Source organism: Palaemon carinicauda, chromosome 44 (assembly GCF_036898095.1).
Source record: "Palaemon carinicauda isolate YSFRI2023 chromosome 44, ASM3689809v2, whole genome shotgun sequence".
Classification (NCBI taxonomy): domain Eukaryota; kingdom Metazoa; phylum Arthropoda; class Malacostraca; order Decapoda; family Palaemonidae; genus Palaemon; species Palaemon carinicauda.
This window is the reverse complement of record NC_090768.1, coordinates 35,930,858-35,950,667: the sequence shown is the minus strand read 5'-3', so window position 1 is coordinate 35,950,667 and position 19,810 is coordinate 35,930,858.

The window sequence follows — 19,810 nt, the reverse complement described above, 5'->3', positions numbered from 1 at the left end:
ATTAATATTTATATATATATATATATCAATTACCAAAAAAAGTATTTTTTATATATTAAAATGAAAAGGACAAATAATCAGAAGCACATTTCAGATATCTATATTTTCTCTATTGACAACTGAATATATATATAATTATTATATATATATATAATATATATATATATATATATAATATATATATATATAATAAATGTATATATATATATATTATATATATATATATATATATAATATATATATAAACTGAATCCAGGTGGTTTTCCAAAGGCTCAGTGGTTTAGGAAAAAATAAATTATCTTGAACTATTTAAACTAACTCCAATCTAATTTAGTGCCTCTTACCTTAATCTCTGCCTTACATTTTAAATTTTTTTATTTAAAAATACACTTTAAAAGCATGAATTCTGAAAATAAATCTGTTACAGACTTAAAAACATGAATTCGCATGAATAGTGTTACACTTAACTGTAAATTAAAATCAAAAGAAATACATATACATTCAGTACCGCAGTTTCCCTGTACAATACGCGTATAAAATCAATAAAATATCAATTATATAACAACTAGATTTAATAATCATTTACAGTTCCCTCGACCCCAACAAAAAAAAAAAAAATCTATTTAAACGGGAATGCCTTGGAAATTCATCACCGGAACTTGATACAATGCTTTCATGACAAGGATATTCGGTACGTGATTTCACGTACACAAAATCCTACTTTGAAACTGCAACAGGTAACAAACTAACTAGAGCTAGAGGGGCACTTAATAGAGCGCAGACCTCCGCTGCGACAACTTATTTTTGGAAGTTTTCTTCGCCCGTGACCTTTAACCTTCCAAAATTAATCATTCACAGCTCTTTACATACTGTAAGTTTAAAATCCCTGCAAGTTTCATTGCTTTACGATTAAAATTGTTCACAAACAAACAAACACACAAAAGGTGGTTAAAACATAACCTCTTCCAACTTCGTTGGCGGAGGTAATAGGAAGATGTTCACAAAGAAACAAACACCCACAAAAAAGGGGGGGGGGGTTAAAGTCTAACCTCCTTCCAACTTCGTTGGTGGATGTAATAGGAAAACTAACAAACACAATAAGGGGGGAGGGTTAAAGCATAACCTCCTTCCAACTTCGTTGGCGGAGGTAATAAGTTGTTCACAAACAAACACACAAAAGAAAGGGGGTTAAAACATGAAACCTCCTTCCAAATTCGTTGGCGGAGGGTAATAACTTACATATAAACTACATGTTTACTACCTTCCGTTGCATGTCGTTCCACAAGTTTTTCTACCAATGTCAGCGAGATACTTTTCTAAGAACTTCTTCTTCCACGGCATTCCGTCACAGTGAAGCTTGCAATCACAACGTTAAGAAATCTCCAAGCTATTAAAGTGTACCAGCCAGCGCGCCCGTGCGTGCGCGACGAACAATCCCCGACAACACAAGCAAAAACAAGCCGGAGCAGGGCTTTTAAGCTCGCTATTATGTGCGAACATAACCTTAGCCTCAAAGAACGGCGCCGAGCAACGAATGAAAGACGTCAAATACAGTACGGATGTGTCATAAACCGAGCCAACCTAACCGCTATATAAAAAAAGTAGCCACCGACTTGTTCATTTCCATAAAGGATCTTGAAGTGAGACGTCCTTCCGGAGAGAGGAACTTGGGATAGAGTCAGGGGCCTTTTAAATGTGGTGGGATGTTGAGGGAATTTTACAAATGGGGTCTTGGTATACAAACGATACAATAGTGTATTTGTTGGAATTGATATTGGGGCTCCAGTACGTCATAAAAATGTTAATGATGAAATGATATTTGTTGTAAAAACTACAATATATATATATATATATATATATATGTATATATATATGTATATATATATATGTATATATATATATATATATACATGTATAAATATATATTAATATATATATACATATACAAACATATATAAATAAAAAAACATATATATAAATATATATAATATATATCATATATATACATACATATTTATATACATATATATATATATACATACATACATACATATATATATATACATATATATATATATATATATATATATGTATATATGTATATAAATAGAATACAGACAATCGCCAAACCCAATCTCTTGATATTCAAAACGTCTACAAGCATTGTTTTGTTAAAGCCGACACCAAGTCCTCACAACCTCTGACATTCCACACAGGCCCGATTGTCGTGAATATCACAAGTTCATACTTCAAGGGGACTTCGGTACACGAGATACATCCATAAATTCCTAGCGGTGTTAACCTTAAAGTGTGACTCTTGCTTATTATTATTATTATTATCATTATTTGCTAAGCTACAACCCTAGTTGGAAAAGCAAGATGCTATAAGCCCAGGGGCCCCAACAGGGAAAATAGCCCAGTGAGGAAAGGAAACAAGGAAAAATAAAATATTAAAATCAGTAACATTAAAATAAATATTTCCTATATAAACTATAAAAACTTAAAAAAAAACAAGAGGAAGAGAAATTAGATAGAAAAGTGTGCCCGAGTGTACCCTCAAGCCAGAGAAATCAAACCCAAGACAGTGGAAGACCATGGTACAGAGGCTATGGCATTATCCAAGACTAGAGAACAATAGTTTGATTTTGGAGTGTCCTTCTCCTAGATGAGCTGCTTACCACAGCTAAAGAGTCTCTTCTACCCTTACCAAGAGGAAAGTAGCCACTGAACTTAATACGGATTTAAAACAATGTACAGTTGAACCTTCTGGAAGGATTTTTTATTAGTATTGCCTAAGCCGTAGCATTCACCTTTGTTTCTTAGTTCGTTTGTTGGTGAGCCCCTTTTCACAAAAACTACTACATCGATTTTTACCAAACTTGGAAGTCATGTTGGGTATGAACCAAGGATGAATCTTGTAACAATTTAGATAAAGTACATCAAAGTATAGTAGATTCTTCTGGAAGGATTTTTTTTTTATTAGTATTGCCGAAGCCGTAGCATTTACCTTTGTTTCTTAGTTTGTTTGTTTGCGAGATATTTCACACAAAAAAAAATAAACTACTGTCTCGATTTGTGCATTTAACTGCTAGGCTTATGGAGTATAATATTGCCATATTATGTCGTAAAATTACTGACAATAAATATTACTATCATTGACAGTAATAACAATACTGACGAAGTACAAGTGCCAACGACCAAACGTACATTACACCCGCCATTCATGTGACAGTACATGACAGTACGGTATCTTATTGTACGACCTGTGCCTATTACATTTGTAATTGTACGACCTGTGCCTATTACATTTGTACTTGTACGACCTGTGCCTATTACATTTGTAATTGTACGACCTGTGCCTATTACATTTGTAATTGTACAACTTGTGCCTATTACATTTGTAGAATATTCATCTTTAAAACGATATTAATAATAATGGTCCTATGGCTTTAAGGTTTTCAAGAGAAAACGGAAGACTCTTATTTCATGAGTCCTTTGACAGTAACGATTTAACAGTAAATGAACAATACCCGTTATGAAACGTTAAATACTCTGAACGAACAAGGTAAAACGACAGTGGAGGTCCTGTAGAGAGTGGGGTACCCCTGCTGTATGGGCCCGGAAAAGCAGCCATCAAAGTAAAGTAAGAAAGTATATATTCTTCATAGCCTTAAATAAAATAAAATAACGGTAGAGAAATTTGAACTTGTTAAAAAGCATTTCAAACTGAAATAAAAAGTTGCGATACAATACTTTATAATAATAAAATACACCGATAAAAATCTCAATTATTAAAAATAACGACAAAAACAAATTTACCCCATTAATATTCATTCCCATTTTTTTAAAATCAGCATGAAATCTTAAAACATATCCCGAGAGAGAGAGAGAGAGAGAGAGAGAGAGAGAGAGATTACACTATTTTAATCTTCACTTTGTTTTAAAAAGCACCGTGATATCTTACATCAAATCAAAATCTAACGAGAGAGAGAGAGAGAGAGAGAGAGAGAGAGAGATACATTACCGTATTTTAATCTGAGAGAGTGATTACCGTATCTTAATCTCAGAGAGATATTACCGTATTTTAAAAGAGAGAGAGAGAGAGAGAGAGAGAGAGAGAGATACATTACCGTATTTCAATCTGAGAGAGAGAGAGAGAGAGAGAGAGAGAGAGAGAGAATATGTACATGCCTTTGGATATCAAAACCAACTCTCCTTTGGGTTCAGGAATTGAATGGGTACGTCTGTGGTCTCCTTTATTTCACGATGACTTGTTCAAGCTAAATCGACTCGACTCTAAGACTTGACTCGACTACACATCGACCGTGAGGGTTTTTAACAGGGGAAGTCGAGCTGGGATACCTCTTCGGTTCTTGTTTACGATAACGTGTTTCAATACGGGTGCGTGCAATGAAGAGGAATTTTGTTTATGAACGCGTGTGTGTACAAGGTATATATATATATATATATATATATAAACATACATATATATATATATATATATGTATGTATGTGTATATATATAACCTTGAGATAGCAGTATGTATATGTACTGTATACAGTATACATGTAAAAGATGTATTTTAAACTCCAATACACATACGCTCAAATTTCATACGTAACGCATATATAAAAAAATCTTCTTTAGATGCAAGAAAAAAAAAAGATTTAAAAGATTTTCTTGATAATCATGAATATTAAATCGAAAGAGTTTGTTAGCGCGTGGTCAGGTAGGTCTCTCTCTCTCTCTCTCTCTCTCTCTCTCTCTCTCTCTCTCTCTCTCTCGTCCAGGAGATTGACAGCCTTATCAATTAAGATGATACGCCCAGCATCGATTGAGTTCAAGAGAGTTCTCAAGGGGGAAAACGTTTCACAAGAGGATAAAAAAACGTTTCAGAAAAAATGTGAGGGGCATCCAAGTATTTACGTAGATCAGGGATGAAGTCATATTTTGAATTTATAAATGAGATTTAATTTAAATTTTGAATTTATCGATGAGTTTTAGTTCAAATTTTGAATTATAAAAGATTTTGATTCACATTTTGTATCCTAAAAGATTTCAATTCAAATTTTGAATTTTTAAATGGATTTTAATTAAATTTTGAATTCTAAAAGATTTTAATTCAAATATTTTTGGACTGGATTTTATTTCAAATTTTGAATTTTAACTGGATTTTAATTCATATTTTTATTTTTTTAACTGAATTTTCATTCCCATTCTGAGTTTTTGAGTTGAATTCTAATTCAAATTTAAGTTTTAGAACTGTATTTTATTTCTTCCAAATTTTTTAACTGGGTTTTAATTCAACTTCAGAATCTTTAAACTAGATTTTAATACAAATTTTTAATTTCTGAACGGGATTTTAATCTAAATTTTGCATTTTAGAACTAGGACATTTCAAAATGATTTAAATAAATCCAGTAAAATGCACGCATACACACCAATATACTTACATCAATACAAAAATACACACATACCCCCGTTTTTTTATAACAATTTACAGTCGCACATTGAAATATTACTTACTACAGCAATAATGCCTTTAGTTACAGAGAATTTAAAATCAATTGAGGCCTTTCTTAATAATCTGGCAATTGAATCGGTTGAACTTCAAATGTTCAAACTTGTTCCAAATGCTTTCATTTGAACAGTTTAACACGAATCTTGTTTGACAGTTTCTATACGACTTGGAAACTTAACATTATTAGTAATATCATCATCATCTCCTCATACGCCTACTGATGCAAAGGGCCTCTGTTAGATTTCGCCAGTCGTCTCTGTCTTGAGCTTTTAATTCAATACTTCTTCATTCATCATATCCTACTTCGCGCTTTAGAGTCCTAAGCCATGTAGGCCTGGGTCTTCCAGTTCTTCTAGTGCCTTGTGGAGCCCAGTTAAACGTTTGGTGAACTAATCTCTCTCGGGGAATGCGAAGAGCATGCCCAAACCATCTCCATCTACCCCTCATCATGATCTCATCCACATATGGTACTCGAGTAATCTCTCTTATAGTTTCTTATATATTCTATACTTTTTTATTTCTCATTTATAGCTTACTCGTGACTTCTCTATTTCCTTTTCGAGCTAGACAGCTTTCTAGATTAAAACCCTTAGCCTTCTGCGTTCCTAATTAGGGTTGCACCTTGGCTAATAATAATAATAACAGCCTAAATCCAACAAGTACAATTGTTAAAAGTTGAAAGTTATTTAACATCTGAATACAGTTATGAAAAAAAAAAAATATTTTACAAACTCGCCGTACTGAAACACGCTTAATCAATTCTCTCTCTCTCTCTCTCTCTCCTTTAGTTCCCTGACAGTTAATTTACAGCAAGTCGAGTGTTCGCTGATACACCGCAGTAATGAATGTACTGAAGTGTGCGCATTTTGACAAATTGATTGCAATTGTTGATGTGTCCCGAAAGCGCGCAACAAGAGGCAACGAAATGACTGTTCTTTGGTAAATAGATTCTACAGGTTTCAGGATATTTTTACTTTTACGTTATGAGTTATAAGAACATTTCGTTTCTTGTTAAAAACAGAGTGCAATTTTAATAATAATAATAATAATAATAATAATAATAATAACAGCAACAAATAATAATAATGATAATGATGATGAAAAGGTGCAATTTTAGTGAAATAATAATAATAATAATAATAATAACGACGACGACGATGATGATGAAATTTCTATAATTACAATACAGAGACAATTTAATTTAAAGTTTATATTATGACACTGTTCATAATATGGGTCGATTTTAATTATGATGATGATGATAATAATAATAATAATAATAATAATAATAATAATAATAATAACAACTATAATAATAATAATAATAATAATAATAATAATAATAATAACGTAACTATAATTACATTGCTGAAACACTTTGAATTTTCTATTGTTTTTTCCCCCCAAACAAGAGGCCGATTTTAGTGATAATAACAACGTTACTATATTTACAATATAGGGACACTTACTTTTCAATCGTCATAAAATCTATTAGAAATGTACTGTTAAAAAATCGAGAAAAATATATTACATAATACAACGGTATGTCGTTGATGTTAATACCTTGAAAACAATAAATAATAATAATTTCTATTCAACATTTGCAAACATTCAGGCAATTCACAGTGGCCATAAATATTTAATAGCTTCTTCCTCATGAAAACTTAATGCATTGAAGATATGAAGAGAGGAGAGGGAAGATTCAAAATCAAAATATACATAAAAAATTGTATATTATTAAGTGAAAATAGAACACACTTGAATAAAATTTGAATTATCAAAATTCTTTTCTAAATCCGCTGATATTTTCATATTATTTGCTTATTATCCTTGCCCTACTAGCATGACTTATTCGTAATAAACATAAATTATATTATGTCAATGTCATCATGTAAAAGATCAAACTACCACATGACAGGAGAGAGAGAGAGAGAGAGAGAGAGAGAGAGAGAGAATTTCCTTCGGATAGCTTATCAATAGTTGAATATCAAACTATGAGAGAGAGAGAGAGAGAGAGAGAGAGAGAGAGCATGTATCCTTTGAATAGATCGTCAATAGTAATACATTAAAATGCCGTGTATATATATATATATATGAGAGAGAGAGAGAGAGAGAGAGAGAGAGAGAATTTCCTTCGGATAGCTTATCAATAGTAAAATATCAAGCTGAGAGAGAGAGAGAGAGAGGAGAGAGAGAGAGAGAGAAAATCATATTTCCTTTGAATAGATCAATTGTAATACATCAAAATACCGTATATAAAAGTGAGAGAGAGAGAGAGAGAGAGAGAGAGAGAGAGAGACACTCGCGTGCGATCAAGTGATTACTTTGACTCAACATCAATGGGCTGCTCGCAAGAAGCCATCCACGTAAGCTAACTATCCAAAGGAAACATAATAATGAATAACCAATAGTTCCGGATGATTTCGTAAACAGTAAAACATGACACATTGCCAAAAGTACGATGGTTTCTTTGTTATAGTTTTCAGTTTGTTTACGTTTCGTATTTTTTTTTTTTTCATATGTAGGCCTATCTGGTTTAATAGTTTGGTGGAATGTGTTTTTATTATAGATAATAATTATTATAATAATAATAACAATAATTATAATAATAATAATAATAAATAATAATAATATATAATAATAACAATAATAATAAATAAAATTAATAATTATTTTACTTCCTTTTTTTTTCTATAAAATTTTCAGGTTTTAAAAATAAATCGGAAAATAATATTAACTAAAACAATAATAATAATAATAATAATATTAATCATCATAAGATTCAGCTAATTTTACTTCCCTTTTTCTCTATAAAATTTTAAATTTTAAAAATAAACCATAAAATAATAATAATAACTAAAATAATAAGATTCTGCTTATATTACTTCTTTCTCTTTGTCTATAAAATATCCAATTTCAAAAATAAATAAAAAAATAAACAATCCTTTGCAATTTAAAATGAAAAATAACACATGCATCCGTCCCTAGTCCACTGCAGGACAAAGGCCTCAGACATGTCAATTACTAATGTCTGGAGTTCGGCTAGTATTCATCACCACGATGGCCAATGCAAATTGGTAACGGTGGGAAATTTTCATCTGATAGCTCACAGCAAACCAACCTAGTATGCATTACGATATAAGGCAAAGTAAGATGATATAAACAAGCACTTCAACATCTATAACCCACCTAATTCAACTAACTACCACGTACATTACCCACTCAATAGGTTCCATCTAAACCAACAAACAAACATATTAATGAAAAACAAAAAATATAGACTTACGGAAGACGCCTTGCATGTAGAGGAAGTTTTGGTCAAAGATGAAAACAGCAGGTGGATCACGAGGTTCTGAAAGGGATCGAAAAATGGGAATTAGTTTAAAAAATCAAAGAGAGAGAGAGAGAGAGAGAGAGAGAGAGAGAGAATTTTATATATATATATATATATATATATAGAGAGAGAGAGAGAGAGAGAGAGAGAGAGAGAGTCTGTTGAACAGTTCAATAGTAAAATATCAAACTATCGTATATTACAGAGAGAGAGAGAGAGAGAGAGAGAGAGAGAGAGAGAATATTCTTACGGATATGAAATTGCAACATATGAAAATACTGAAATATCTAAAAATACTTATTAAAATCAGGCAAATTATGACAAGATAAAAATTATTTGAATAAATGAAAACTTTTTTAACTATTTGTAAAGATATAAAGCATTCAACATAGCAAACACTTAAGAATAATAAACACCAATACAAAAATTAAATACGACTTAAAGCAATTGAGACACTTGAAAGTTATAGCAAAATACAGAACAATTATAACATCAATGAAACTGTTTAATAACGGTCGGAGAGAGAGAGAGAGAGAGAGAGAGAGAGAGAGAGAGAGCGCTCCGCGACTTATTCACAATGCAGTTCCTTTTAAAGCGTTACAGAAAGAACATCGTGTTGCCAATTGTTCATAAATAATACAAAATCGATTTGTTCGATTTGTTACTACACCAAGTCGCACCAGATTCGGGTCAAGCACAAATAAAAACTGGAAAAGGAAAACTGGGGCCCTTCGAAAAACCTGATCCGTTGCAACATTCTCACGTAGTGCATTATTGCACTTTGCAACGCGAGGGGAATGCACGTCCTGGCCATACATGGTCATTCTCTATTGAGCAAATCGAGTTCTCAAGACTAAAAAAAACCTCACCGATGGTGATATGAATGTCAATGTCTGCCATTTCATAATTAGGAAATTATTCATTAACATAGGCCTACGTGGGGGGTTGTACTCAAAACATGGAACACCCAAGATACGTTTAAGACCACTTATTTCATAATTTGGAAATTATTTATTAACATAGGCCTAAGTAGGCGTTGTTTTCAAACCATGGAACACTCAAGATACGTTTTAAACCACTTATTATCATAATTCGGAAATTATTAACATTGGCCTACCGAAGGCATTGTACTCAAAACATGGAACACTAAAGATACGTTTAAAACTATCTATTTCATAATTCAGAAATTATTTATTAACATTGGTCTACGTAGGCGTTGTTCTCAAAACATGGAACACGAGATATGTTTAAGATCGCTTATTTCGAAATTTATTTAACATAAGCTTACGTAGGCGTGCCCAAAACATGGAACACCAAAGATCACTTATTACATAATTTGGAAATTATTTATTAACATAGGCCTACGTAGGCGTTGTACTTAAAATATGCAACACCCACTATCACATTTCATAATCTGGAAATTATTTAACATAGGCCTACGTAGGCGTTTTACTCAAAACATGGATCACTCAAGATACGTTTAAGATAAACTAAAGCCTGAGTTTTACTAAAGTACCTAAGCTTGGTTATCAACACAGACATAGGGTTAATTATCACTTGCTTCGGTGTTTTTCCTGTCTATCAATCTAGTCTACTTTATGTCTAGGCTTACATCTGCACTCATGGGCGAGACTTTTTATCGGGGGGGAGGGGGCTCATACAAAGCTATCCCACAATGCAATACAAACTCATTAATATATAAAAAAAAAATTGAGAAGAGTTAAAATATTACTGAGCATATGAAAAGGAATCTTATATTGAAGTTCACTGAGCTTGTGTAATCGGCAATATGACATCTTAAAAAGGCCCTGAACCCCGTACTTAATTAACGGTTATAAGACAGCTTCACAGAAATGACCAGAAACCTCAAGTATTTTAATTACAGCCCACATTCCTAAGCACTGAAATAAAACATGATAAACCCAGACCGCTTTAGTTAATTCCCTGTTCATTTACATAAAAATAACACTTTAAACTTGAGAATTTCTATCGAAATCAAGCAATGGAAACTGTTTAAACATCGAAAACAACATTTTATTCACAACCACATTCCCTAGCACTGAAAAAATCTCCTATAACATTGCCTGCCTGTTAATCCCAACAAAGAATAAGACTTCATTTACATAGAATTAAATATAAAAAAATAAAACAAGATTTTCTATCAGAATCAAGCAATGGTAAGTGTTTGCACATCAAAAAAAAAACATTTTAATCACAACCCTACTCCCTAGCACTTTAAATAACTTCTCTAACACTGCCCGTCACAGTTTTAACTGTTTATTTACATAATATCAAATAAATAAAAAAGTTAAAACTTGAAACTTTCTATCGGAATCAAGCAATGGTAAGTGTTTGCACATCGAAAACCACTGGTAGGGTCTCGTGCATTTCCGAGAAACTGTGGCCTCGTGCATTTACACGAAACTTTAGCTTTGTTTGTTTGCGCTGATAAACTGGAATTCGTCGCCAACAGTTGACTCTGTGACACACCGATGGGCAAACAGCCCAGAACGTGTACACAGTTTTGTCGTTCAAATCTTTGCGTTACGGGCTGGAAAGCGCTGGAAAGAGCGTTGTTAGCCATGGCCGAGAGAGATTCCCCCCTATCATCAGGGTAGCATTTCCGTCGAGTTTTTACCGAATTCGTGGAAAATAGTAAGGTTCCAGTGAGGTACGGTTAACAACAGCTACGAGAAAGAGCGATTATGACGAAATTGATATCTTCATTTGATGGGTGAGTACCACCAGATTTTGATTAGACCTACAGGGTGATTTTTGTTTAGTCACTTGCTTTTTTAGCTAATAAATTCGCCATACAGATAAATACTGATATAGATAGCATAGCAGAACATATATAAAAAAACTTACCGATCAATTTCATATTAGACTTAACCGTGTGAAAAAACTAAAACAAAAAATATCAAACGACGATTTCGTTATAGTAAGGACAGGCAATGAATCAATTGTACTGTTACAAAGTCTATATATATATATATATATATATATATATATATATATATATATATATATATATATATATATATATACTGCCACAGATAACCACATAATGGGGGTAGGGGGTACCTAGCACATCCAAGAGAGGAAATAGGAACAGGTGGATGGCGGGATAGGGCGAGAAGTAATAGCTTCAAGGGGGGGGGGGGAGGAATGTAGGATGACGATACAGACCACGTGATCCTCCTTATGTAAATAAGCACGAGCTTACACGAACGGACGTGCTAAGGACCTCAGAATAGCGGGGAGAGGGGAATAGGATATCCTATGAAAAGGACAAAGAGGAAATGCCTTAGCGTCTCAGGAGGGATCTTTTCCATGCCATCCGATACCCGGTGTTGAAACGACAAGCCAGAAGGACTTTTAACTCTCCTCTTGTTCAACCGACTTGCTTATCCATTTCATTTCTTGTCTACATGTTCGATGACTGATGATTGATGTGTGAGTATTGTGTTGGTTAATATAAACTGAAATTGGTTATGCATCTAATTCCTTTTTATATGTTCGTGCATGCATGCACGTATTCTTATACATAGGCCTATATATAGTATGCACGTGTTTAAAGGAGTATACATATTCAATTAGCCATATATATATATATATATGTGTGTATGTATTTATATATTTATATTGTATTGGTTATACAACCCATTCCTTTTTATATGTTCGTGGATGCATGCACGTATGCTTATATATAGGCCTATACAGTATGCATGTGTTTAAGAGTATATATTCTAATTAGTCATTATATACATATATATATATATATATATATATATATATATATATATTTACAGTATGTTATATATACATATACATATATATATATATATATATATATATATATATATATATATATATATATATATATATAATACTAATTAGGATAACTAACACGTAAACTAAAAACTTAATTAATCCGAGTAAATTTCAATAACCGCTATAACCAATCATCACAGCTAACCAAATATGAATAAAAAATAAAGAAAATTAGTAAAATATCAAATGAATAAAAAATAAAGACAATTAGTACTATAAGGCCACTGAGCAATTACTGTAATACATTAGCCCACATTGTATCACTTTATAAACGAACGGTCCATAAACTTTGTATCAATACTTGCTATGTTATGGATAAGTGTCAATTACCAGAATGCAATCAATGTACGTAAATTGATAAAAGTCACCGATGTAAATGCTGTCAATTACGCAAATGTCAACCTTCGTAGTTTCCCGGTGCTATTAAGAGGCGCTTCGCTGCCATAGTCAAGCGAGAGAGAGAGAGAGAGAGAGAGAGAGAGAGAGAGAGAGAGAGAGAGAGAGAGAGTTTCGTTGGATAGCTTAGCTCAATAGTAAAATATCAAACTACCGTATATCACACACACACACACAGAGAGAGAGAGAGAGAGAGAGAGAGAGAGAGAGAGAGAGAGAGATTTCCGTTGGATAACTGAGCTCAATAGTAAAGTATCAAACTATCGTATATGAGAGAGAGAGAGAGAGAGAGAGAGAGAGAGAGAGAGAGAGAGAGAGAGAGAGAGAATTTTCATTTGATAGCTTAGTTCAGTAGAAAAATAAACTACCGTATATGAGAGAGAGAGAGAGAGAGAGAGAGAGAGAGAGAGAGAGAGAGAGAGAGAGAGAGAGTAGATTAAGCCTCTTCATGCAAAAAAAATACATTTGTAGTTATCAAACTTTTTATTTCGAGGACCGAAGTATTCTGTATAATTTCTTTTAATTAAAGTACGTTTACTAATAGATACATTGATTGCTTCGAAAACCGGATAAAAATAGGCACAGTTAACGATTTTGCTACGAATGGCTTAATTCAACTGTAGTTTGAATTTTATATAACGTGTAGAGTGAACGGGGGATAGTGCTCAACTCTTAGTGATTCTTGTTCATACGGTTGTTCCTAAAATAATGTTGACTATAAACATTAATAATAATAATAATAATAATAATAATAATAATAATAATGTTTATTGGACAGAAAGTTCAGATAAAATTGCACTTAATAATTACTGTTCAATTCTTAAAACGTAACAATATTACCATTAGACCGAAGTTGTATATCAAATATAACACTCTTTTAGACTAAATTGTATATCAAATGTAACACTTTTAGACCCAAATTGTATTACAGATGTAACACACTTTTAGACCCAAATAGTGTATCATATGTAACACTTTTAGACCCAAATTGTGTATCAAATGTAACACACTTTAGACAAATCCTATATAAAATGTAAGTTAGACCTGAATCCTATATCAAATGTAACATATTAGTCCTAATTCGTATATCAAATGTAACACCTTTTAGACCCAAATCATACATCAATAGTAACACCTTTAGATCCAAATCTTATATCAAATATAAAATTGATAGACCCAAATCGTATATAAAATTAATAGACCCAAACCGTATATCAAATATAAATTTTTTAGACACATCGTATATAAAATATAAAATTAATAGACCCAAATCGTATATCAAACATAAAATTATGACCCAAATCGTATATCCAATATAAAATCAACAGACCCAGATCGTATATCAAATATAAAATTAAGACCCAAATTCTATATCAATTACAAAATTAAGACACAAATTGTTTATAAAATATAAAATCAATAGACCCAAACCGTATATCAAATATAAAATTAATAAACCCAAATCGTATATAAAATATAAAATTAATAGACCCAATTTGTATATCAAATATAACAAACAAAAATACCAACGTACTCCAATTGAATTTTCTGTAACACCTGCTAGCACACCTATGTAATGGTTCTTGAAGTAAGCGAATCTTCGAGAAGCAATTTCCAATGACGCGTTGGGGGTATAATATCACCACTTACTCAAATAGCCATCTGTCTGTGAAAGTTTGAAACTGCCAAGGCTATCCAATCAAGAACCCTTTCAATGTTCTTCAGTGTTTACAGAAGTGAACTTTTAAATTGCATAATTATAGTGATAGCGAAGTAAAGGGGGTTTATATCGAAATATCAATGCTTACGTTATAGTTAGTAAACTTGACGTTTTAATATTTACTAAATTGGTATTGTTTTTATATTTTCTAATAATTTATAATATACGTGTTATGTTAAGAATGGTAAAACAATATAACATGTTTTAACTATTATTAGTATATGATTTCTCCTTGATTACCAAAAATTAGATAATCCGGTATCAATTTCCAAAAAAAAAAAAAAAAAAATGTGACGTTATAAATGTAATGCAAGCAAAAATAGAAATATATTATTTAGATTAACACCAATTAATTGTGTTTTCTCAATTACAGTCTGTGATTGGAAATGAATCATGTAATTAATAGAGATTGAGAATGTGTTTTTAATCCAAGATAAAACTTATCGCGATAAAATACAACTAGGAAAATTAATGATAAAGGGACACTGAACAATTGGTTAAACATTGTTTAATTAAAAATAAATTAAGTCTAAACGCTTATATATATTAATCAAATCTTTGTTATATTATGTTGATTGTGAACGGTATAAAACTGATCTAGACTAACATGAGACAATATGGTCTTAATTTTAAATTACATTTATTATTATTATTATTATTATTATTATTATTTGCTAGGCTACAACCTTAATTGGAAAAGCAGGATGCTATAAGCCCAGGGACCCCAGGAGGGAAAATAGCCCAGTGAGGAAAGGAAACAAGGAAAATGAAATATATCAAGAATAGTAACAACATTACAATAAATATTTCCTATATAAACAATAAAAACTTCAACTAAACCAGAGGAAGAGAAACTAGATAGAACAGTGTGCCCGAGTGTACCCTCAAGCAAGAGAACTCTAACCCAAGACAGTGGAAGACCATGGTATAGAGGCTATAGCACTACCCAAGACTAGAATCAATAGCAATAAGCTAGCAATAAGCAAACAGGATATGTCCTAATAGCGCAACTATTATTACATCACAAAGAAATGATAAAACGATGAAAAAAAAAAAATTACACGAGGCGGAGCTACTACAACTTACAAAATGTAATTTGGTTTAGATTTGCTCAATTACGTTTAAATTGGTTGTTGGCCCAAATGGCTCTTTTTACTACCCCAGCAGATATACGCACACACGCGCATATTGTCAACACTCGCTTAAGTATATGATGGGAGTAAGCTTACCATATATGTAGGGCTACATCTCTTTCGCTTCTCGTTTAAGTGTATTTTTTCTTCCTTTTTTATTTTTTATAGTTTATGAAATGTCTATTTTAATGTTACGGTTCTTAAAATAATTTATCTTAATTGTTCAATACTTATGTAGTTTATTTCCTTTACCTCACTAGGCTATATTTGTCCCTGTTGTTATTATTATTATTATTATTATTATTATTATTATAATTAGTTACTAAGCTGAAACCCTAGTTGGAAAATCAGGATGCTATAAGCCCAGGGGCCCAAACAGGAAAAACGGCCCAGCGAGGAGAGGGAACAAGGCAAAAGATAAATTGTTTTAAGAACAGTAACAACATAAAGCCCTTGAGCTTATAGCATCTTGCTTTTCCAACTACGGTTGTAGCTTAGCTTGTAGTAATAATAATAATAATAATAATAATACGCGCTTCAGTAAATGATCGGCACGAGCTACCATATATAGGTCTAGGTCTCTCTCTCGCTTTAGAATTGTAACGATATATTGAACACATTCAAGTGTGTATCACTGTCAACTGCATTACTTTCCCTTGCTCTTTCTTCTCGCAGTTGTTTCCAAAACTAGGAAGGCCGGATTAATTATTCAACCTCTCTCAGCTAAAAACCAGATCGATGATACAATGTCGACTCCCATAGTCTTACTGCCGCCATAGACGAGTGGCAATTCTTTTGTTGCAAGACGAAGCTCGACGTATAGTGTGAATATTTCATACGCAATTCGTTACAAACGTCCGTCAATGTATTTATTATGAAGAGCCCTACCATACAATGACTTCTATGTCTTTCACTAACGGAAGGAAGCCTAGTGTTGAAAAGAAAAAAAAAATATTGTAACAGTAACCGATTAGTAAAACAAATGGCATTCGAATTTTCCCGGTAATAAAATTCTATACTCACACACACGCATATATATATATATATATATATATATATATATATATATATAAATATATATATATATATATAAATATATATATATATAAATATATATATATATATATATATATATATATATATATATATATATATATATATATATATATATATATACATTATCCATAAGAGCTAGAATTGACAGAGAAAATCATTGATCAACAAAAATTTTTAAATCTAATGGCAAAACAAATTTTGTTGGTTCCAAAGTATTTCAGCTCCTCGCAGAGAGAGAGAGAGAGAGAGAGAGAGAGAGAGAGAGAGGTGGTGCTGTAGCACTGGAAACCAAGCAGTAACCTAAGAAAAATGAGCTTTGTATTGGCTACAAGACATTTTTATCGACGGCCCTATTGTGACCGCTTACCTGTTCAACTTTTTTTTTTCCTTTTATCTTTTCACCTTCCCCTACCCCCCTTTCTCTAAGGTATCCCTCTCTAAGGTATCCCAGGGACAATGGTTTACCGATCAACCATGGCGATACAGCTTTTTCTTTTAGAGGTAAAGTTTCAACGAAGGGAACATGTGTACATGGTAGTTGAATCGGTACAACTTCGAAAGTTCAAACTTGCAGTAAATGTTTTTATGTTGATCAGGCTGACATAAGCCATTTTATAGTTTATATATGAAATATCTGTTTTAATGATGTTAATGTTTCTAAAATATTTTAATTGTTCATTACTTCCTATAATGTTTATTTATTTATTTTCTTTCTTCACTGGGCTATTTTTTTTTAGCCCTTGGGCTTATAGCATCTTGCTTTTCCAACTAGGGTTGTAGCTTAGCTAGTAGTAGCAGTAATAATAATAATAATAATAATAATAATAATAATAATAATAATAATAGAGTATAACACAATGTATTTTCAACGTAAAGTGAGTTATATATATATATATATATATATATATATATATATATATATATATATATATATATATATATATATAAGTGCATATGTATATTATGGAAAATATAACATTGTAAAATACATGAAAAAAAAAAACTTCCAAACAATAACCATAAGGTAGAACTCTTACATTTCAATTACACATCAGAAATAATTACCAATAACAACAAACATACAGTATTTTCCAAACTTTCAATTAAAAATATTTTTCTTCTAAACCATAAAAATCTATTTCTGAAACCCGTAAATTACATAATAAATCGAAGCGAAAATATGGAAATGAATACAAAATAGAATTCACAAAAGATACAAGAATCCCTTCTGTATTACATTCACCGTCAACCTATTAACGACGCTGCCAACAGCCCCACGAGGCATAGACCCCCCCCCCCAATATATAAACCCCCTAGTCCCATAACCTATCCAAAGGAGAGGGAAAAAAAGTATATATAAAAAAGGAACTTCCCAGCATGCAAAGTCAGGATAATTGGTTCTAAACTTTTGCAAAAACTTTGTTCGATTCGAGGAGGTCGAAAGTTTTTTTTTTTTTTTTTTTTGCAAAAAAGCTTTTCTTTTTACGATATGGGATATTATGGTTATGAGAGTAGACAGCAGAATCAGATAGCTTCTTTTAAGGCTGTTTTGTCGGTCTGTCGTGAATGGAGGATAACATGAATTTTCAATATGGTAATATATACATTTATGCTACACATTAATACATACATACTTGCACATTATATATAAGTTACATATACATACACATATACTTGCGTACACAACCGGCCATGTATACACACTAGTGTGTGTGTATATATATATATATATATATATATATATATATATATTATATATATATAAACTTGCTCTTTATTGTATAGGGGAGATGATACGCATTAATGCATAAACATTTACGCATTATATATACACATCTTAAACTTTCTCAATAAATCTTAGACTACAGTAGGCCTACACACACAATTATACGGTATATACAAAATAAAATCCACACTGGTAAACCCACTACAGCATTACCCACCCAACTCCCTTCCCCCTCCACTATGAAATAACTTGATCAACGCGGACGGCTGTAGTCTCCAAAATGCATATTCAACGCTTAGTACAACAATCCTCTCCCCTGAGCGACAACATGATGTCGCGAGCACACACACACACACAAACATATACACACACATACACACCACATGCATCGTAACTGCGACATTAATGCATCATCGGAACCGGGCGACAAATGTTCCCGAATAATGAATCCCTCTCTCGTTACCGGAGTGTACCGAGCCGACATTTGATTCGGTCGACGCCAATATCTACCGGCGGAATCAAAAAAGATATATGATTGCGCGAATATTAAGATTCGTAAATGAAATAAAAACTTTGTAGTTTTTTATGGCGTTTGTATAAATATACACTTCATTTCGGTGGGGCGTTGGATAGCGTTATGAATTGTTCCCATACTAACCCCCGTCCTTGCTTGAGGGTACATCGGGCACACTAGTCTATCTATTTCTCTTTATTATTATTATTATTATTAGCCAAGCTACAACCCTAGTTTGAAAAGCAAGATGATATAAGCCCAAGGGCTCCAATAGGGAAAAATAGCCCAGTGAGAAAAGGAAATAAGATGATGAGAATAAGTACATCGGGCACATCTATTTCTCTTTATTATTATTATTATTATTATTATTACTAGCCAAGCTACAACCCTATTATTATTATTATTATTATTATTACTAGCCAAGCTACAACCCTAGTTGGAAAAGCAAGATGCTATAAGCCCAAGGGCTCCAATAGGGAAAAATAGCCCAGTGAGGAAAGGAAATAAGATAATGAGAATAAGTTAACAATATATCATTCTAAAAACAGTAACAGCGTCAAAACAGATATGTCCTA